The sequence below is a fragment of the Toxotes jaculatrix genome, chromosome 19 (assembly GCF_017976425.1).
Source record: "Toxotes jaculatrix isolate fToxJac2 chromosome 19, fToxJac2.pri, whole genome shotgun sequence".
NCBI lineage: Eukaryota > Metazoa > Chordata > Actinopteri > Toxotidae > Toxotes > Toxotes jaculatrix.
Genome location: NC_054412.1, coordinates 14,787,155 through 14,806,586, shown reverse-complemented (window position 1 = coordinate 14,806,586; position 19,432 = coordinate 14,787,155). Strand labels below are relative to the sequence as shown.

The window sequence follows — 19,432 nt, the reverse complement described above, 5'->3', positions numbered from 1 at the left end:
AAGCAGATGAGGCAGCTTGAGAGAGAACAAACAGGTAAATTAGCTCACATCAGTTGTTAGAATTTGATGAAATACAGCGGAGAAAGAATCCAAGAGGACAATTTAACGTCCTTTCAAACTCCCATGTAGCACTGCAAGAATATAGTCTTTGAGCAGGCTGTGATTATGCTGGGCAGTTAGTAACCCCGCCATTTGCATTTACACAGATACATTTCTCTCTTTTCATCCCCTCTCACTGTCTCTTCTGAAGCTATGCTGCCAAAAATTATTCTTTTTTGAGAATAAGGCTGAAATAAAGGCTGAAAAAGTTGAAGTATCTGCTGTCCTTCAAAATAATACAGCGATGATGCAGACAGTTCTCAGAATGGGCTGCAGAGTAGAACCATATGTCTGAAACAAAGCAGACAAGGAAACCTTTTCAAAAAGTGAAAAGTTATTGATTGCTCATTCATCTTGTTTTGCTGACTCTACTTCCAAGTCACATACATCACATCCGACTTAATAGTCTGTAGAACATGACTTTGCCTGATTTTTTTTCTTTTAAGATGAAAAATGGTGGGTAAAAACAGGTTTCTTTATTCTTCAAAAAAATTGATTTCCATTGTGATGATTGTGCAAGGATGGAAACAGCTACCTTGCCAAATCTTCCTCAAGAGGATGATAAAAGACAGTAGCTTGCTGGTATAAAACCAATTCTTTCCACTATCAGTTTAAGGAGCTAAAAAGCACCTGCCGTTGCACAGAGAGTGATTCTTAAAAAAAGAAAAGAAAAAAAGTTTTGACATATGGTTGTTTATGCAACGGTGCCAAAATAATCCTAAGTGAGATCTCATTAAAAGTTAGAATGTGTCCAACTGTGCATTTATATAAAAAATATTTTCAAAAAGTTGTAATGAATATTACACCTGAATGCATAATGTTCTGCTGCCGCCTCTCATTTATCCATCATTTATCATTTATTTATAAGGTTATAATTAAAACCACAAAAACACTGATAATTAACCTGAAAAATAACATGCTCCACAATATAAAGACTCCATGATGCCAGGGCTTAATGTGTCAAAATTTCTAAAAACTTTATGACCAGTTATTATCTTGAGCATTGTGGTGGATAAACAAAATCTTTCTTTCTTTTCTTTTTTTTTTTCCTAGAAAATGAGTTAAAACCCCGTAGGAAAATTGTTTACTTTGGCATGAAATTAGAGATGTTTTCCATTAACTCCACACAAAGTAAGATCATTAACTACCTCATTGACTTCTCCCTATAGATTTATATTTTGTCTCCTCTTCCACTAATTAACTTCTTGCATATCCATCTTGAAAAACATGCAGTTTGAGTCCAATGAGTCACTTCTGAGTGAGTAACAATAACAGATAAGAGTTGAATACTTCATAATAAACGACAAATAATGCTCAGAAATTGAAAATATTAATCTTCTCTCAGAATCTGGACAGATATGGAGCAATGAAAGTTTGGGAAATTATTTTTGGGGCTTTGCTTCAGCGTTGACACATTGTTCAAGAAATCGTTTCAATTTATTCTGCACGAGAAGCCGCTCGCTCTCATTCACTGGACATACAGAAAAAGTTTTACTGTGCCAATTATTGTAAACTTGTCAAAATGAACCCCAGCGATAAATCATCTACGTAATTATCAATTGATTGAAGCAGCTATCTAACTGTGAAAAACACTTGAAAGCATAATACATCAGTTTTAATGGCATTTCTTAATCAGAATGCTCAGCAATCAGCAGAGACCAATTAGGGCCCGAGAGATAGAGACCCGACCATTAATAACCAAACGTGGCTGCCATCACATTGGCTCCATTCTCAAAAAGGCTGTTTTCAAGTGGACTGTTCATTTCAGGGTCAAGGTATTGTTACATAAATTGAAGATCTGCAAAGTGGCCAGGAAAACAAAGCACAGAGCTTCTCCTAAAACTGAGTATTCTGAGAAGCTTTGTGTTAGTCAGACTAACCACTGACTGCTCTAACTGCAGTTTGAAGATTTCTCTCATAAAATTTCCAAGCAGCAACAAATTCATGTCCAGAGAGGTGTATGTGTATGTGTGTGTGCATGGGGGGTTGGTAGGCACGTATGAGAAACAGAAATGTCTGTTCGGGAAAGCTATAAAATTACAGAGAGGCCCACGGGCACCAACCAGTGACAAAAGATATCTTTACAATGCCACCTTCAGCCGCTGTCTTATTAACATTACGGTCAGTTTTATCACAGCCAAATGTCTGTGTCTTTGAATACAAAAAAAAGAAAAAAAAAAAAACCAGCCAAACTGCAGCACATAAAATAAACAAGCAGAGAGAGAGGCCGAAGGAGAAAACATTGCCTTTCAAGCCTTTCCAAGCAGGAGTTTACTTCTCTCTGATTTCCACTGTTCGTTCCCTTGGCTGCCGATATGAGCGGCAAACGCTTGACTTTAAAGTCCACTCCAATGAACTGTAAAGATGTAATGAGAGGTTAAGTAGCTAAGCTTCTGTTTAAACATGGTATAAGCAAAGTCCCTGTGACTGCTACATGATTTTTTTTTAATATCCCTATAGGCAAACATAAATAGTCCTATTTTAATATCTGGGTGACCCACTGACACCCAGTTACAGTGAATGCAGCATCATGCAGTGTTTCATCATTCAAAGTACCAATGCCAAAAGCTAGACACCCACTGTCAGACAATAAGAGCACATTTCAAACAAAAACAAACAGTCTGCAAAATAAAAACAGCCTTTCACTATTATTTGTTGCCAGGTGTCCTGCAGTAATTACTAAAATACAATTAATGACCCTGGTCATTGTGCTGCAGGTATTTATACAGGGAAAATCTACTGACAACATGAATTAATCAGCACTGGAGTACAAGCATCACAGCATTAGGTCGCTGGGATGGGGCCAATATTTTATAAGCTGCTCTAGTCCTTGGAAGAATACATCCAGGCTAAAGCAAACAGGTTGTAAATAGGATGATATTACAGATGCACCTCACACCTCCTGCTAACACATGATTTATGTATCCTCTTAACTCAAAAGCCACCTTTCAACTTGCACTGTTGGAGTATGCAAATCAGACATGGCTGTAAGTCGGCGTTATGTATACTTCCATTAACGGTGAACTATTTACATATTCATTCCACACTGGAGATAAATGATCTAGAGTTTTACAGTTGCAGAATGAGCGGATTCTTCAAAATAAAACACATGGTAAAGGATAAAGAAGCAGAGATATCAAAACATGGAGGCAAACAAAAGAACATCACTTCCGTTTATTCTTTACAATCTTTAATGGTCATGTAATGATTTCAGAAGATTACTAGAAAAGCCTGTTTGATATCAAATGGTTTCTCAACATTTAATATGATTTGTTTCCTGTGAACACCAAGACAAATGACGAAATCAAGACAAAAACACTCCACAGTGCAATTACTGCAGCACATAAACTATGCGTTGCTGTTTTGTTGTGACACGGGCAAAATGACAGTAGCAGATGCCAGATAGTTTTATTATAATTTTACATGGTTCTGAGAAAGACAGGCGGGGGGAAATGAGTTCAAGTGACTTCAGTGACCAGTGAAATTTGTTTTCCTCTTGAAGTAATTTGAAGTCTGGTTCGCCTCAAGCAGACAGAGCTGGTTTGAGTCTGACATTCCACCTCAAAACCTGTTCCAGCAGGCCTCTCTTTAAGCTCTGCTTCTCCTCAAGGCAGATTCAATTATTCAATTTCAAATAAATTATTACATAATGCATCCATGTCATTCTAAGGGCCAGTGCATTCTCAAATAATGCCTGCTGTATTCTGCATTTTTTAACAGCCAGGACATACCTCAAATAGATTTTACATTTTATTATAGATGATGTTTATTCAAAAGTAGAGATAAGATAGTAAAACACACCTTATTAAAATGACTAAGGTTCATAAAAGAGACGCCAGGGGAGCTGTGGCTTTCAGATAGCTGCAGAGTAGAAATAGTCCTGTGGCCAGGCTTAATGGGAGCCCGCATAAACAGGAAAATAAATGGCAGTGGCTACGGTGGTGGCGATGAGCTACAAGATAGAAAAGATTTTTCCATGTCCACCTCCTTCCCATCTTTCCCCCATCCATGGAGCAAACCTGCGGCGTCATCATATGGGGCTAACAGGCTTAACCTGCCCCCTGTGGAGCCACTCACCACACAGCAGCTTCACAGACTGCAGGGGCCCAGAGATGAAGCCTCACAGGCCTAAGTCCAAACCAAATCCTCACCCCCTGTCCTCAAACATGTCAAGTGAATTTAAGCCGTCTGTGTGGGTATTAAAATTATGGTAATAGCTTCCATTTTTCTCCTCAAATAGGCTAAGTAGCCTTTTTCTTTTGCAGGAAACCAAATATTTTCAAACACTGCATGAAATGACACTGGAATAAAGCTGTGGGTAAATCTGGAACTGGGTCTTTATCTGGTAAGTATGGCCCCTTGGCCCTGGCCCTTGGTGTCAGCTTGCTTACTCGGGGCCTAATGGGTCCCATTATTTTGTCGGGCAGCGTAGCTTGGATATGCTTCCTGGAAAGCATGGCTGATGGACTACATAGAAAATATTAAGGCCACACTAACACTAAGACATGGGCTAATGCACAGCCCTCAACAAATATGGCATGTATGTGCACTGTATAGTGCTGGACAAGAGGTACGGCTCCACAAAAGACTGCACACTTCACCAAGGTTGTTTTCAGTGGCTGGTTGTGCTTTTATTTTTAGGCAATGGGCATTCATGTTAAGGCAAATGGATTCAAAACATAAAGATAATGAAAAGCTGGATGACGAACATGCTAAAAGTATCCTTTACTAATACAATTCTAACTATAATTATATTAATACACATCTAATGTATGTGCAAAATAAAATAAAAAATATACATTAACTTATATGGTTAGTTCATAAAAATACTCATATTTTACCATCTAAAAACACAAGCTACAAGCATTTAATAAGAATTTAACAACTCCAATCAAATGGTATTGAAATTTCCTAAGTTTCAGGATTAAAAACTTATTTAAAATGACCCAAAGTAACATTTGAAAATGAGCTACCGACTCAAATCTCCATGGATGTAGGAGGTTGAGAGCTTAGTGCATTTTGAGACCATTTGGGTCTCTGAACAGGGAAATTGCAGGCTTTTTAGAAATATGATACCAGCATCACTAGCCCTTCAGCGACTGTGTTCAAGAGGGCAGCTGAAGAGACTGCCTTTCATAGTTCACTGATCTCTAAAGAGCTTGGGAACACAGCATTTGCTCATGGCCTTTTGCCCCATGTACATTATCAAGTATATTATGCTTTGTAATAGCCTCTGATCAAGCTAAACATTCAGCAGCATATTCAAGCACAGACACTCCTGCCACTGAAACCCAACAAGGGAAGCGTAAAGGCTGCAGTGGGAGTAGAAGGAGACTGATGCACTATGTTGTTGTATTAAAAGTACAAAATTCACCTAAAGATTTTCTAACCATGTTTATCCTTAGAAGAAGGAGTCACACCTGTCAGTAATTTTTCCTCAGATTCAAATGTACCACAGAAAGTAAACACCAACATCTATTTGTCCAAACAGTGGCAATGTTTCTCTTTGTTAAATAACTTAACTACAGAAATATATTTTTATTTATTATCGAGTATTAATAGAGCCTGCAAACATCACAGATGCAAACTATTTACAGGTGTTACTTTGAAAACACCTGTAAATAGATGATGGCAAAAAAAAACAAAACGATGGCCTCAATCTGCTTTGTCTTAGAGGAAAAAAAATTCCATCTCATCCTCCTCCTTTCACAGCGAAGTCCTTCATCATCTTGGTATCAAAGCTGCACACTGCCAATCAACTCAAGACAAATCAAGCACACTCAGCTCCTTTCCTATCAAGCTTGTTACCTTTGATACGCTAATAAACATGGCCAGGACATCCTGAAACCCACCACGATCAATGACAGACTGGATCTCTTTAAAAGGACTGTGTCACACTCCCGAGTTGGCTCCGGTGCCACTTCAGAACAATTAACTGACTGCGGGCCGTGGGTAAAGCCTGGCTGTGGCTGTTGTCTCCAACAGGTAAAGATAAGTACAAAGTGTGGTCCTGCTGGCATTTAACTGCCACTCTCACCAAGTTAGCATGACTACCTGAAGGGGAGGTGGGGAGATGCTACCGCCTTGATAAGCATGCTGTACTCGGCTACCTGTGTGAACCACTTATGTGGCTGTGGCAATTTAGCTACAATAGGCTGTATTTCTTAATGCAGTGCTCACTGGGGGAATCCAAATGACAATTTCAAGTGGAACAAAAACAAGGAGGAGTAAAGAAAAACAAGTATATGTTAAGAATAAATTAAAGCGAAGGAGTACATAACCATAACACAAGACTTCTGTGCAGGCATTGTCTAAGACCTGGGTTATACTGGAATGCAAAATGTTGGGGTTAAGAGCAATATAAGCACCACGAGAACTCAGCAATTATTCATAATCATCAACAATACCTCCAGTACGTTTAAGCAACATGCTTACGTGCTTTCTTGTCCGGCATTAGATAAGAAGAATGATAACTCTCTCATGTCTGTGCAGTAAACATGAAGCTACTGCCAGCAGCCGGTTGGCATAGCTTACTACGAAGACTGGAAACACCTCTAAAACTCATTAATGAACATGTTCTATCCTGTTTGTACAGGCTGTGCCAAAACCACAGGGTAAAGAAAAAAAAGAAACAGCATGTAGAGGTTTTACAGGGAGGTCATGTCCAGGACTGGGCTAAGCTATGGAATAATTAGACGTTCAGGGAAATATGCTTATTCGCTTTATATATGTGGCTGATCTTGCTAATATTTGTACGTAATTTGTGATTATTTTGCCAAAACATATAGAATATGCCGCAGATGCCACAGCCACACCTTTGCATTTAGTTTTAGCTGAGGTTGAAAGTGACATTTTTCATTGGCTAAGTGCACCACAGCGTCATGGACTCCAGATTCAAAGGGCTGTAACGGCATTCTCGTCTCTAAGCGCCATCTGAAAATCACAAACAAAAGAATTATTCTCCTTCTGTGTCTGATATAATGTTAAACTTCCACCAAACAACACTGAGTTTAAAGTCAATAAAAACAGTTACGTTATTCCAGTTTAGTCGAAGATACAGACAAAACCCTATGTGTGTGACCTGCATGATTAATGATCTGGAAAAATGTGATAAAGCCTTGATCCTTTTAATATGGAAATTATTTTTCGGGTGTCGCTTCACTGTCAGCTGCACCTCAGCAAAACAGACAATAAGAATGTGATCACAACGCTACAGCTTTTTAACCTCAGACACACGGATGTTACAGCAGTGCAAATGACTACAACATTTTTCTCCATCTATTGAGAATTTTCTAATTCAAAAGACAAAGAATAGCTTCCACTCTAGGATCTCGCCGTCAATTAAAATGTGAGTGTGAGCTCTTTGTATCTTCACTATATATATATATGATCATTATCTTTCCAGCAGCTATCAAAGCCTTTTAGCCACATGAGCGGTGGACAGCAGAGAAATCACAAAAGCGTTTGTACTTTTCTGCTCATGCTCAACATCGCGTCTCTGCTCAGTCATTTCCGAAAGAGCACTTACGACTGCATTTGGGTTATGGGTAAACTACACACAGAATGAATGCGCATATAGACCGTTAACTAGTCTATGAAAGAAACTTTAATTAAAAATCTGCAAGAGCATGTTTCTGAAATGTGATTACAAGAAAGGACACACTTCTTAAACTTGCTCTTCGCTTTCATTTTGATTGGGGGCGGGTTGGTCCAGATTGGCCTTCTAATACCCACTGCGCCACCAGAATCAAGTGTAATTGCCGGCTACATTCACACATTAATAATTTGCTTTGGTGAGCAGGTGTCGATAAACAGAGGACTGGTGTGTACATTCTTAAAAAGGAGACAGAGGAAAATGGCTCCATCTCTTCCATGCTGCTTCCCCTACAGCAGCCGAGGCACCATTACGTTTATCTGACTGCTGTTACATGAAAAAAACACTGAGAGCCTGGCTTTCTGCGGTCATGTTAGTTGGCAAGCCTGGCAAAAGCTTCTGGACTCCTTTTAACTCCAGTCCATCACCAGAGGCAAAATCAGGGGATCACAACTTCATCCAAGTACAAGAATATAGTGTGCAGCATTTTAACTGTCCTTGCCTGTATTAACAGCCCAGTATACACACCAGTCAAATTATGCTCCCCCTTTACCCTGCAAAAGCGCACTCCTTCTTGGAAAAATGGGGTGAAATAAAAAAAAAAAAACAGCCTTGAGCTACAGTACTGTAACTTGCTGACCATAACAACAAGAGTTGTTTTCCGCTTGGCCTTTACTAATAGGATAAATGCCTTGGGGGGTAATTTCTAAATGAATTCCTCAGGCCAAAGCGGTTCCCCAGGCCAACCTAAATCACGTTTCATATAGAAGGATTATCCCTGATTGAGTTTATTGTAAAGACGCTTTTGACAAACCCAGAGAAACCACAATACTTTCCACAGAGGTGTGCCTCGCCTCACAATGAGGATCTGTGGCTTAACACACACAGAAATATACACCTCTGTATTTCGCTGCTGATGCTGCTGCATAATCATCCACCTACGGTGACTGGTTATTCTAAATATGCAGAGACGCTTCTCCGTCATACGCGGCAGATGAGGCGAGAAGACCCCTGCTAAATGGCCCCAGCTCTAAGGCAAATGCATCGCCTTACCTCATCGAGAGCAGAGCTCCCTGCCTGTTCAGGGAGGACTAGGACTAAAGCCCTTAATCCCTGCCTTGATTCACGATAGCCTGCTAGGTTTTCAAATGTCATCCGAAGGGAAGTGTGTCCTGTTCCTGCTCCGCATTTTTGGCCCGTTACTACAATAGCAAGACAGGGACATATCCATTTAGGAACAGAAGCCCATATAGTAAAGTCGGGCGGCTGTACATCTATTTATACTGCATGTAGTAACGCACGCTCATGCCGGGGCTCGTAAACAGGCATCAGTGCCAAGACCAGTGGGGGACAAGATTGACAAGTGTGTAGCTGGGTATGAGAGCTGATAATAAATCATGCTGCATATGGACTACAGATTAAATGTGATAAAACTATGATTAGCACAAACTTCATTCTTTCATCAATAGCTTCCCACTTGCCAGGAAAAAAATAAAAAATAAAAAAAAACATTGCTGTTCATGGATGAGTGGCAGCATTTTTAAAACCAGTATTCATCAGTAACTTTCTGGGAGGAAAAGGCAGTGTCCCTCACAACCAAGACAACAGCATTTCACTGTAACAACACATGGGACGTGTGATGAGTAAATGCTTTGTTGTCTGGAGGATGGGTCTCCCACAGTGCTGGATACAAGTTGTACACATCTGTAGAATATAATAATAGGATTTCATAAATAGAATTAGGCACATTACAGAGTGCATTTGAGGATACAATGAGGAATATTTCAAATGCAATAAGTGCATTTGTGATATTTAGGCCTGAGGATCTGTCTATTTTGGGAACATTTACAAGTATAAATTCAAAGACTTAACGACACATAACATTAGTTAATATTGGTTTATCAGTTCCTTTATTTTGCCCATTAATTTGCTAATAACTTAAGGTTTTATTACATAAAATAAGTGTGTATTTCATACTATGCTATATCAACCTAATTTAAGTGAAATTAATGGATTTTTAAAAATATTTTTTAAGGAAATTTTTGCAGCGGCAGTCACTAAACGTTAGTTCTAAATTGCTGACCTTTGTCTCGACCACTACCTCACTATTTTCCTAGTTTCTCTCACAAGCGCTGAGACGTGAAGTTAGTTTTTTCTTTCTTGCGGGAGCGCTTGCGCACAACGTGAGCGCCGCACACACCATTTGGTAGGCTATGGTCCTCAGCTTAGGGGTGGCTGTGAAACTGATGAGCCTGCTCTCATTCATTCATGATAGGACAAGTGCCCCTGTGCCGTCTAAACTCCTGCCCGACACAAAGCACGTCAAAATGAAGCGTGCACACACAGTCAGCGCGGCGAATGTTTCCAGCTACGCTGGCCGAGCGCTCACCTACCCGGCCGCTCGCTGCTCCTGTCCCCCGGCGTTTGTCCTTGTTTCGCTACGGCGCTGCTTGAATGCTGTCCTTATCCCGCAAAGACTGCTGTTGCATTTTACAGCAAAAGGGACAACGCTGCGCACTGGTAGCGGCTGTGTGCTGCTCGGTTAGTGGCCCGTCTGTGCTCCACGCTGCACGTCACCAAGTGGAGCGGTCAGGACTTGGCAGACGCGTCTTTCTGTGCTCGCTGCACGGCGACGGATCTGAGATGTAAGCGACTGCTTGGACGGTCTGGCACACCGTGTGGCCACTTTACTCCCGATGCTGCTCCTCCCCTTTCACTTTGTTTTGCTCACTCAAGCCCTACAGCGCCTCCCACACGCCGCTGTGCGCAACTGCGTGTACCTTGCAGGGTTGCGTTCGCTGTATACCACCAGCATGGACAATCCACCCGTCCCCACAAGAGGGTTCTGGGATCATTGTGGGGGGACCTCAAGGGAGTTCCAGAGGTTCATGCTGGTCCAGATTAGGGGACATTTTTATTCCGGTCTCTAGAGAGAATCAACAATTCCAATTATTTAACATCCATTTACACTAAAGACCATTTCAGGCTATGGAGAGATGCTTTAAAATGTTAATGGAGGGCTTTTCACAAGTCAAAATCTCACCGTAAACATCCCCTAATGCAGTTTCTTTTTCATTCTTGGTCCTGCAGTATCCAGACCACTGCTGTTTTTCCATCCTACCTGGTAGTTAAATGCTGGCAATTACATTCAGTTTGCATCGTAGTTGTAAATCAGCCCCTGATTAGATGGCTATAATGAAAATCAACAGGGCTCTGTCTGGCTGGATCCAGACCGGCTAAAATCAATGCCCTTTTTCGCCTTCCTAACCACTTTTCCATGAACACATCGAGCAATGTGATGAGGTCCAGCAAAGACAGGAAGCAGGAATTACACAAAGTTAGGAACAGACAACCACAGTGTTCAGAGAATGGGGCCCCTTTTTCATAAAAGACATCTTGACATGTCACAGTAGGAAGGAAACACAGGTGCAAATGTTAAAATGAATGGTGCATTCCATTTAGCAGCTTCGGCCCCAGCACCTTTTTTTTTTTTTTTTAGATTTAAACAATTCAACCACCCCTTATCTTGGCTTCCTTTTAAATAGGCTGCTTGTGGGGCAATTAGCTCAGGTAGGAACCTTTTAATCTGCTGTTTTTGACCACACAAGCCCATTAGATACTGTCCATATCTTCAGATCCTCTTTTTAAGCTTTCCAGTGGCTGTTTAAGGGGCTATTTGTTCTTACATGACGGATTATCACCCAGTCAGTGACACATAATGTTCAGTCAACCAGAGGCTATTGGTTTACTTCTTCTTTGCTGTACATATATCCATGGCTTCGCTTGATTAGTTCCCCTCTCAGGACTGTGTGGGTGTGTACACACGCTCTGATTGACATCTCTATCAATCAGTGAAGGCAGGAGAACTTAATCATGCTCATCAGTGTATAGTGTTAGGAGACATCACAAAATTTCCTCTATAGCGCCACACATCTTCACCCTGTGCAGGGGTCTAACCAGCCTGAAGTGTGTTAAAACTTACTGCATACATATAAGACAATATGAATAAAGCATGATCTTACAGCAACCATTCTTTTTATTTCAATAGGTCTTTTTCACGGAAGCCCTTGTGTTAAAAAGCACACATGTAAATAATGAATTAATGATGGCTGCATGCAGTTTAGCTGCTTCGGTTTCAGGGAGCTGGTATGGTACATGATGTCTCCCTGTCATGTCTCACTGGGACATTTGAACAGAACAGAACTGTTTTTAATGTTATTCCTAATTTGATAAGTCAAAATGTCAGCTCTGAAAAAAAGCTTGTGGGATGTTAATTGCAAGAGGGAAAAATACTGATTAGCTGCAAAATAATGTACATCCAAGGCTGCATCAGCTTCTTTTGTATTCTTGTCATATGATATATGTATTGCAGTACTAGGTTCTAATGACCCTGCTCTGATATGTAAAAGGTTCCCTGAAGTGGGAATAGGGTCATTTACTTTGTACGTGGCCTTTTTGCAGGACATGGAACGATAAATGTCTTTCATTCCGTTTTTGTATCGTAATAGCATTACCACTTTTTGTGCAACACTGGTGGTGATTATCCTCAATAAAGTTCTGCTAGGGAAAGCAGAACCCAGCAGCCAAGGAATATCCAGTGGTGGAGAAGTATTCAGGTGTTTCACTTCAAGGATCCCCCGTGGAGTTTCTGACCTCTAATAGCATAATGGAGCTGTTTTTTCGATGTGTGGGTCCACATTTTGTTTATCTCCTGCATGCACATTCTCATGCAGGATACACAGTTCTGACAATGGTCTCACACCATTCCACTGATCCAAAGGATGCGCTAATGTGCCAACAAATGTAGTGAGGAAGACTGTTAGCTTGTAAATGTGGATGTAAACAATGCTGAATTTCAAATACTCAAAAACTTGGGTTTGCTAATGTTTTCAGCATTATTGTTGGAGCTGAAGAACACACACTGCATTTAACACTGAATGTGAACATAAATTCTGTTTGTTTTCATGGTGTTTGATTTCACTTATGTTGCCCAATTAGACCTCTCCTCACGACGGCACAGAAGTGTTTGATCATCTAATTTTTAATTGGTTTTATTGAACCCGTTAAGGCGGGAAAACTTACAACGTAATCATTTTTATTAATCCATAGAATCCAAGTACACTACTTGAGTAAATATACTTAATTACATTCCACCACTGGGAATACCAATCATGTTTTATAGAACATCCTTTAATTAGTTAATAACATCTATCACAAGAATGTGAAGTGTTTGACATACATGTAGACGTGTGTAAAATGAGATAAATGAATGGCTCTGGTCTCATTTATATATTATTTATTTATAGGAAAGACAGTGTATTCACTTTTGACCGTGGCAGAATATAAATATCATGTTTACCAGCATACAAGTTAAGTATATGCACTCCAAAATGCCTGGGCAAAACACTTGAGTGCTCCCCACTCCCATGACATCCAGTGTTGCATCAAAATGTCACACTTGGCAGAATAGATAGTGGGCCTTATCAGGGGTCAAATTCTATTTTGCAGTAATTTCAGAAGTCTTTCAGCTGTGCCTTTCAGCCACGGCAGCATATGAGATGGTGGGCAATGGTGTGTGCTAATTTGCTGTAGAGCTCAGTGAGCCTAATCTGAGCCAGCAGGTACTAGTTTGAATCAAAAAAGGACTTTTGCGTTGCACAAAGCTTCCAATCTGAGATCTTGGTTTTATGGAGTGATTTCCTCCAAGGAAAATGAGTATCATGTCTGATGATGGTGCATGCTTGGTGGGGCAATTTGACGATGATAGGCTTGCATTTAGTAGTATGACTCAGAAATCAGGAAGAGAGAAAGATGGGGGTGAGCAGCGTGTGCAGTACAACACCACAGTAAATGGCAGCCTTGATAAAGATGCAATACAAGGAGAAGCAGGGAACAACAATGGGCCATTGTTGTTTGATAATTAACAAAATTGTAGTGTATCTCTGTCTGCAGTGACAGCAAAAAGATAACCCATGAGGGTTCTGCAGTATTAGAAGTTCGGTATTGGGACAGATTTGGATCTACAAAAACTTCAAGTACAAAACTGAAGGTTTAAAAAAGTAATTGAAGTTGTATTTTTCAACATGTGTAGCGATTTAAGAGGAAAAAAACATGTTTACAAGAATCTGTGACAAGTTTGCCAGGAGTAGTACATTAATTTTAATTAAAAACTAAACTGGAACCTCTTTGGAAAAAGTTTATCTGAATAAAAGTACTTTTTTTCTATAGTCCTCTGTTTGTGCAGGCATGTAGAAACTTGTTTTGTTATCTTTCACAGGTTTTTTTTTTGCAGTCACTTACCTAGAGTGCCAGCTATTCTGCAGGGCACTGTGTTACTCATGCCCTTTACTGTACCCTATATGTGACAAAATCTGGAGCCTGTAAACAGCAGTAATTGGGCTCAGGGGGCAGTGGGAAAAAAAACAACCCGCTTCTGTGAGTCTGACTATAATTTCATATTGCTGTTGGTGGGTTTATTTTCTGTATAATCCAGAGGAACAGAATGAAAAAAACACCATAAATTGACAAATAAAGAAGGGAACCTTATGCCTTCCATGCAGAAGTTTTGTGTCTAGTCCAAAGGAGTCTTTTAAAAGTTGTACAGGAGTTAGAGAACTGCAAGGACTGTGTGTGAAAACGGGGGAAACCTGGGAACCTCTTAGCTTCTTGGCTGATGCTTTCATTCACTTCCACAGACTATCGATCAACTTCTCTCCATCTATTATTTACTTCAGGCTATATATCAGCCTAGTTGTACTTTGCACTTTGACATCAATGCCACTTCACTCAGCAGCTCTGCTAGTGCTGCTCTTTTATGGTCAGTGTACAGTATATCTTTGTCAAACAGTGTGCACCATTTCCATGATCCTTGTAGTTTTCACTGTGCCAAGTGTGTCACATCCATGTGGTTTAACTGCTTCAACAAAACCAAATTTTTGTGCAACCTTTGTATTTTTAACTGTTGCTAAAAGTGATTGTGAATAAAAGCCCAACAGGATGTGATGTGGAGTAACGCAAAATCTATAGTAGTAGAATTCAATAAATGAAACTCAAGTCAGGTCTTTAAAAATATCTTAAATTCTAATTACCTGATAAATCTACAACAAAGAGTTTTTAGGACTGAGCCCAATTCTGAATAGAGCAGAACAGATTAGACTGGAAACACGTGGATAACACCTGCATCACCTGATGTGTGTGCTCCCCGATGTGACTGATGTTGCCCCATAAAAGCTGTAAACTTTAATGAAATTCAATGGCAGAAATACAGAGTTTAATTCACATCTCTTATTTATAAGCTATACACTGTTCACATATTGTTTTCATTTGTTGAATGTGGGTCATTTTTAAAATTCAAATTTCAATTATGTGTTAATGTGTTGGATGAGCAAACTCTAGTGTCTATTTTAAAAACTGTAACATTAACTCAAAACTGAAGACAAACGTTTATCATCTGAAATCAGTTTGGAATTTATGAGGTTAATGCTATAAATTGTATTTTCCAACATAAGAGGACTGCACACGTTTCTCTTTGTTTTAATTAAAAAATAATTAAAAAGAAAAATCTTTTCCTCGGATGTTAAATTCTTCATGATGAATTTCATTTAATGCAGAGCTCTTTCCTGTTTTCAGTACAGCGATGACATTTTATAAAAGAGGCCCCACCTTTGTGTGGGAGACTCATGTTGGCAATATTGTTTTAAGTAGAATTACAGAAAAGGGGAGAGTCAACAGATTTATCCTATTAGAAGGAAATGAAGCAGACAGTGAGTCTGTGTTTATCCATTATGAAATCCATATCTGTCTGGAAATGAAACAGCATAGGTTCAGTCTCTGAACCACTTTGGGTTTTTTTTGTTTTTTTTTTTTGGTAAATCATGATCTGACCACCAAAGAATTTGCTTCTTTAAATGATTAATTAGCTGCTATGACTCTTTGATCAGCCTCAGAAAAATCAATTAATGCTAGCATCCTCAACAAGGCACATTCAGGGCATCTTCAAAAAGGGATTCACAGCATGAAAAACAAACACATTGAGTCTGGCAAAATTTATATTCAGAATGATTCTGCGCCTGTGAAGAGAATGGAGCAGCAATGCCAAGTTTTCAGAAATGCAAATGCTGTTAAAGGAGAGCCTTTAGGTGGAGGTACTTGGCCTGCGTTAAATCATAATGACATTAATGCTGCTCACCCTCTGAAACTATCAAAGCATTTCTTGCCTTGTCTTTGTTTTTTTTTTTGTTTTTTTAATGTAAAATATTTTTCCTGTCTAACAAGATGTTCCTTGTCTTTCTGCTTGTCAGTGAAGACAGGTGGTTAGTACGTGGTTGAATGGCTGCCATTCTTGCACTGATGTTTAAGTGTTTTTTTATATGGATGGAATGTGAATTAAATTGCCGGTCCTATGACAATAAAGCCTGCAAATTGATCACAATGTCCCTTTATGCAAGCAGATTTTGCAGTTTGAGGTGTAACTTGAGAGCAACTGGAAATTGTATTGTCACATTCCTCCTCCACCACGGATGCCTGGAAACCAAAACAATTAACAGGACTATTTCTGTAGAGATGACCACAAACTCACACTCTTGCTGCCGCAGGTGGCGAAAGGCTCTCTTCCAATTAACAAGTCTAATTACATCACAACTCTGCAGAGTTGTCTGGCGTGGTTCGCTGTGTCTGATTGTCAGAGTGTGCTTGTGTGTGGGTGCTTTGTGTGTGTGTGTGTGTGTGTACAACTGTTCATCGCAGTGTGAATTTAAAAAAACACAGCAGAACGATCAGTGGGGTCAAGTGGCAAAACCTTTTTTTCTTACTTAGCTGGATAATTGGCATAAAGAGGGCTCAGCAGTTACAGAAACACGCTGCATTGTGCATATGATGTTTACGATAGAGGGCAACAACTGCAATTTTGTGGGAAGCTTGGTAGTCAGCACAGATTTTTCTGCGGTCAGCCATGATTTACATTACCTTTCATGGCTTTCTCCAAACGATATCTCAGTTGTTTTACTAGTTTTCATCAAAGTTGGCAAATTACATTTCCACAAATAAATGGTGTGTAAACTGGCCAGATGGGGAAAACAAAAACACAATGCTTGCCATTAACAAATCAGTTTAAAGCTGCTATCATCACTGTTTTAAAAATAAAAATCTATCAAATGAGCGTACGGATGATGTGTATTGTGAAAGGGATTGCTTGTAGTGCTCACTTCTTTTTTTTTTCTGGTCATAAATTTAATGTTTTGGTTCAGTCTCAACTCTCTTCCTCCACAACTCCTACACTTAAAGAGCACAGTGATTGTGCCTGTACAATGTTTTTATTCCAGAGCAGACCTCTTTGTATTGTTGACAAGTTCAGTTGAGAAATGTGTTTTGAGTTTAGCCTGGTCGGGTCTGTAAGGGGGGTCTGGGTCTCAGTTTTAGGCCTGCGCTAAATCCTAGTTCACAGCTTGCTCCTGCTGCCCCCAAGTGGCCCAGAAAGAAACAGTCTGTGCAGGTTAAAGAGAATGCGAGAGGATGTCAGTTGTATCTTTCAATCCATTAAAGTGTTTTCAGTTTCTGTGTTTCAATATTTTCTCAGACCAAGCTTGGTTTTTGGCTGTTGAAGTCAGCATAGGCACTGGACTGATTGAGGCTTGTATGTTCAAGGCGTTTTACCAATTTTTTTATTCATGTGCAAAAATAGCCCGCAGCCATTTGCAGGCAGGCAGGATCCTACTGTCGCCTGACTGCCTTATTGAAAAATCTAAACTCAGCCCGAACAAAAAACTAGACACTGCATGCTTCAGAGGTTTTATCTAAAATGAGAAATCCATGTTGTTTTCTCCTTTCTCCCGCTCTCTTGTACCTCAGTAAGGCACAAAACAACCTGTTTCACCCAATTATCTCTCCCACAGGGCACAGTCAGGCAATTTGGCTCAGTCAAGACTCTGATTCATTGAGCCAGATGATTTAAAGCTTTTGGGGTCCACAAGTCAGCCCACCAGGACTGAAACTGCTCCGTGATTCTCAGTTGATATTTAGCAGTGTGAGTTGCTCCACTAAAGGTTACGGAGACAAAAATAGCATGTTATTTCTAGTCTTCCTTTGTCACTCTGTGAAAACCATATTTCTGAGCAATAACAAATTGTTGTAAAGCGTAAAGTTACATTGCCAAACTATTGAGACACAGAAAAGCTGCTTATTATCTGTTTAGCATATGTACAATTGGGAACTGAGAATATGCTGACAATTGATGTTGATAAAATTAGGACATACATCGACAAAAGTCAGTGCTTGAGGTCACATGTGTCTAGTAACCAATAAAGATGAGCAGCAGTGAGACAAACATAATGTCCTTGACAAACATGGAGGTAATCATCACAAACATTAGATCCTGCAGTGCTGATTAGTCTCATACATGCCTAGCGTCCCCAGAGGACTGGATTTCCAATAATTACTGTATGAGTTTTATTGTTCAGGCACATAAAAAAGCCAATGCTTCATCTGATGCCTGCAGTCAGTGTAGTTGTATGAGCAAAGCTTGTACCAACCGCAGACGTCAGGGCCAATGAAACAATTTACTGTAGCTTTATTGCCATGTTAAGCCATTTGTGGGGGGGGCAGACTAGCCAAACAAAGAACTTCTGCAGTGACCCTGCAAGAAAATGTCCTGTGATCTCTCTTCTGCTCCAGCCTACCCTCTGCCTGTACGCTACTTAAAACCATTAATGGCTGATCAATGCATCAAGTCACTCTAGACTGTTGCAATTAGAAAACAATGCCCCCAAAAACCTATTTTAAGTCATGCGCTATCAGTGGGGAGAGCAACAGAGAGGATAATTGGGTATTGACAAAAGAGTGTGAAAAGCAAAGACAGCATGCAAGACCACTCTCCAATTTACTCTGTCATCTTGAGGCTCTGATTATGCTGTTTACTGACCGGATAATTGGGGCAGCGCTTGATAAAAACAAACATTTTAGGGTTAAGTGTCAAATACGAGCAACTTGCATGAAAATATTCCGAACGTTTAATTGGAATGATGCTTCCCTGTTTCCTGCAACTGCGTGTGAGGCCTGACACGCTCTTGACTTCCTGGCTCCCTGGAGTGTAATGTAATGTTATTCACTGGGATGAGCAATTTTTAAAAACATAGGGGGGTTTTCATGCTTCCGTGGTTGTAAACTGATACTAAATGGCTTGTTAAGAGTTAATTACCAGATTAACACCGTCATCGTTTCCACTACACAAACATTTGCAAAGGGCGGTGATCAATCCATGTTCTTCCAGCATTAAATGTTTGTAGCTAAGGAAGTTAAAAGATCCTGAAACACTATTTTCTCAAATAGATTCTCCCTCTGAATGCTGGGGTTTTATATATAGACAAAATAATCTGCCATACTCAGAACAGGTTTTCTTCTATATTTTTTGTATTAGTGTTTTTGACTGTGCAATGTCACAATAACTATGTCACATATTTAATGTGCACTTGTCAGAGTTTAGCAGTATTTTTAAAAAATCAAATAGAAGTCAGTGGATTTTTTGTTCTCAGTTCACTGTCAGTCTAATCTGATCAAACCACACCCACACAGTCCCGATTAAGATTATCGGAGGTTTTAACTAACAGGCTCTGGCGTTGCTGTCGTTGAGAAAAGGTTTCAGTGCAGCAGTCTGCTCCGAGCAGGCCACGCAGAGGTCGGAGAGCAGCAGCTCGAGCTGCAGAAAGGAGAGGGAGAGCTGAGCAGCTGTTGCTGCCCCCGCAGCAG

The 19,432-nt window shown here is 40.0% G+C and overlaps 1 protein-coding gene across 1 annotated transcript in view; it reads right to left on the bottom strand.

Annotated features, from left to right (window-relative positions):
- Window positions 1–10,319, bottom strand: part of LOC121199190 (kelch-like protein 29) — a 231,092-nt gene extending 220,773 nt beyond the window's left edge. The window contains exon 1 of the mRNA XM_041063665.1: window positions 10,087–10,319. The gene's annotated coding sequence lies outside the window, so the exon portion shown is untranslated. The remainder of the gene's footprint in view (window positions 1–10,086) is intronic.
- Window positions 10,320–19,432: the final 9,113 nt, after the last annotated feature.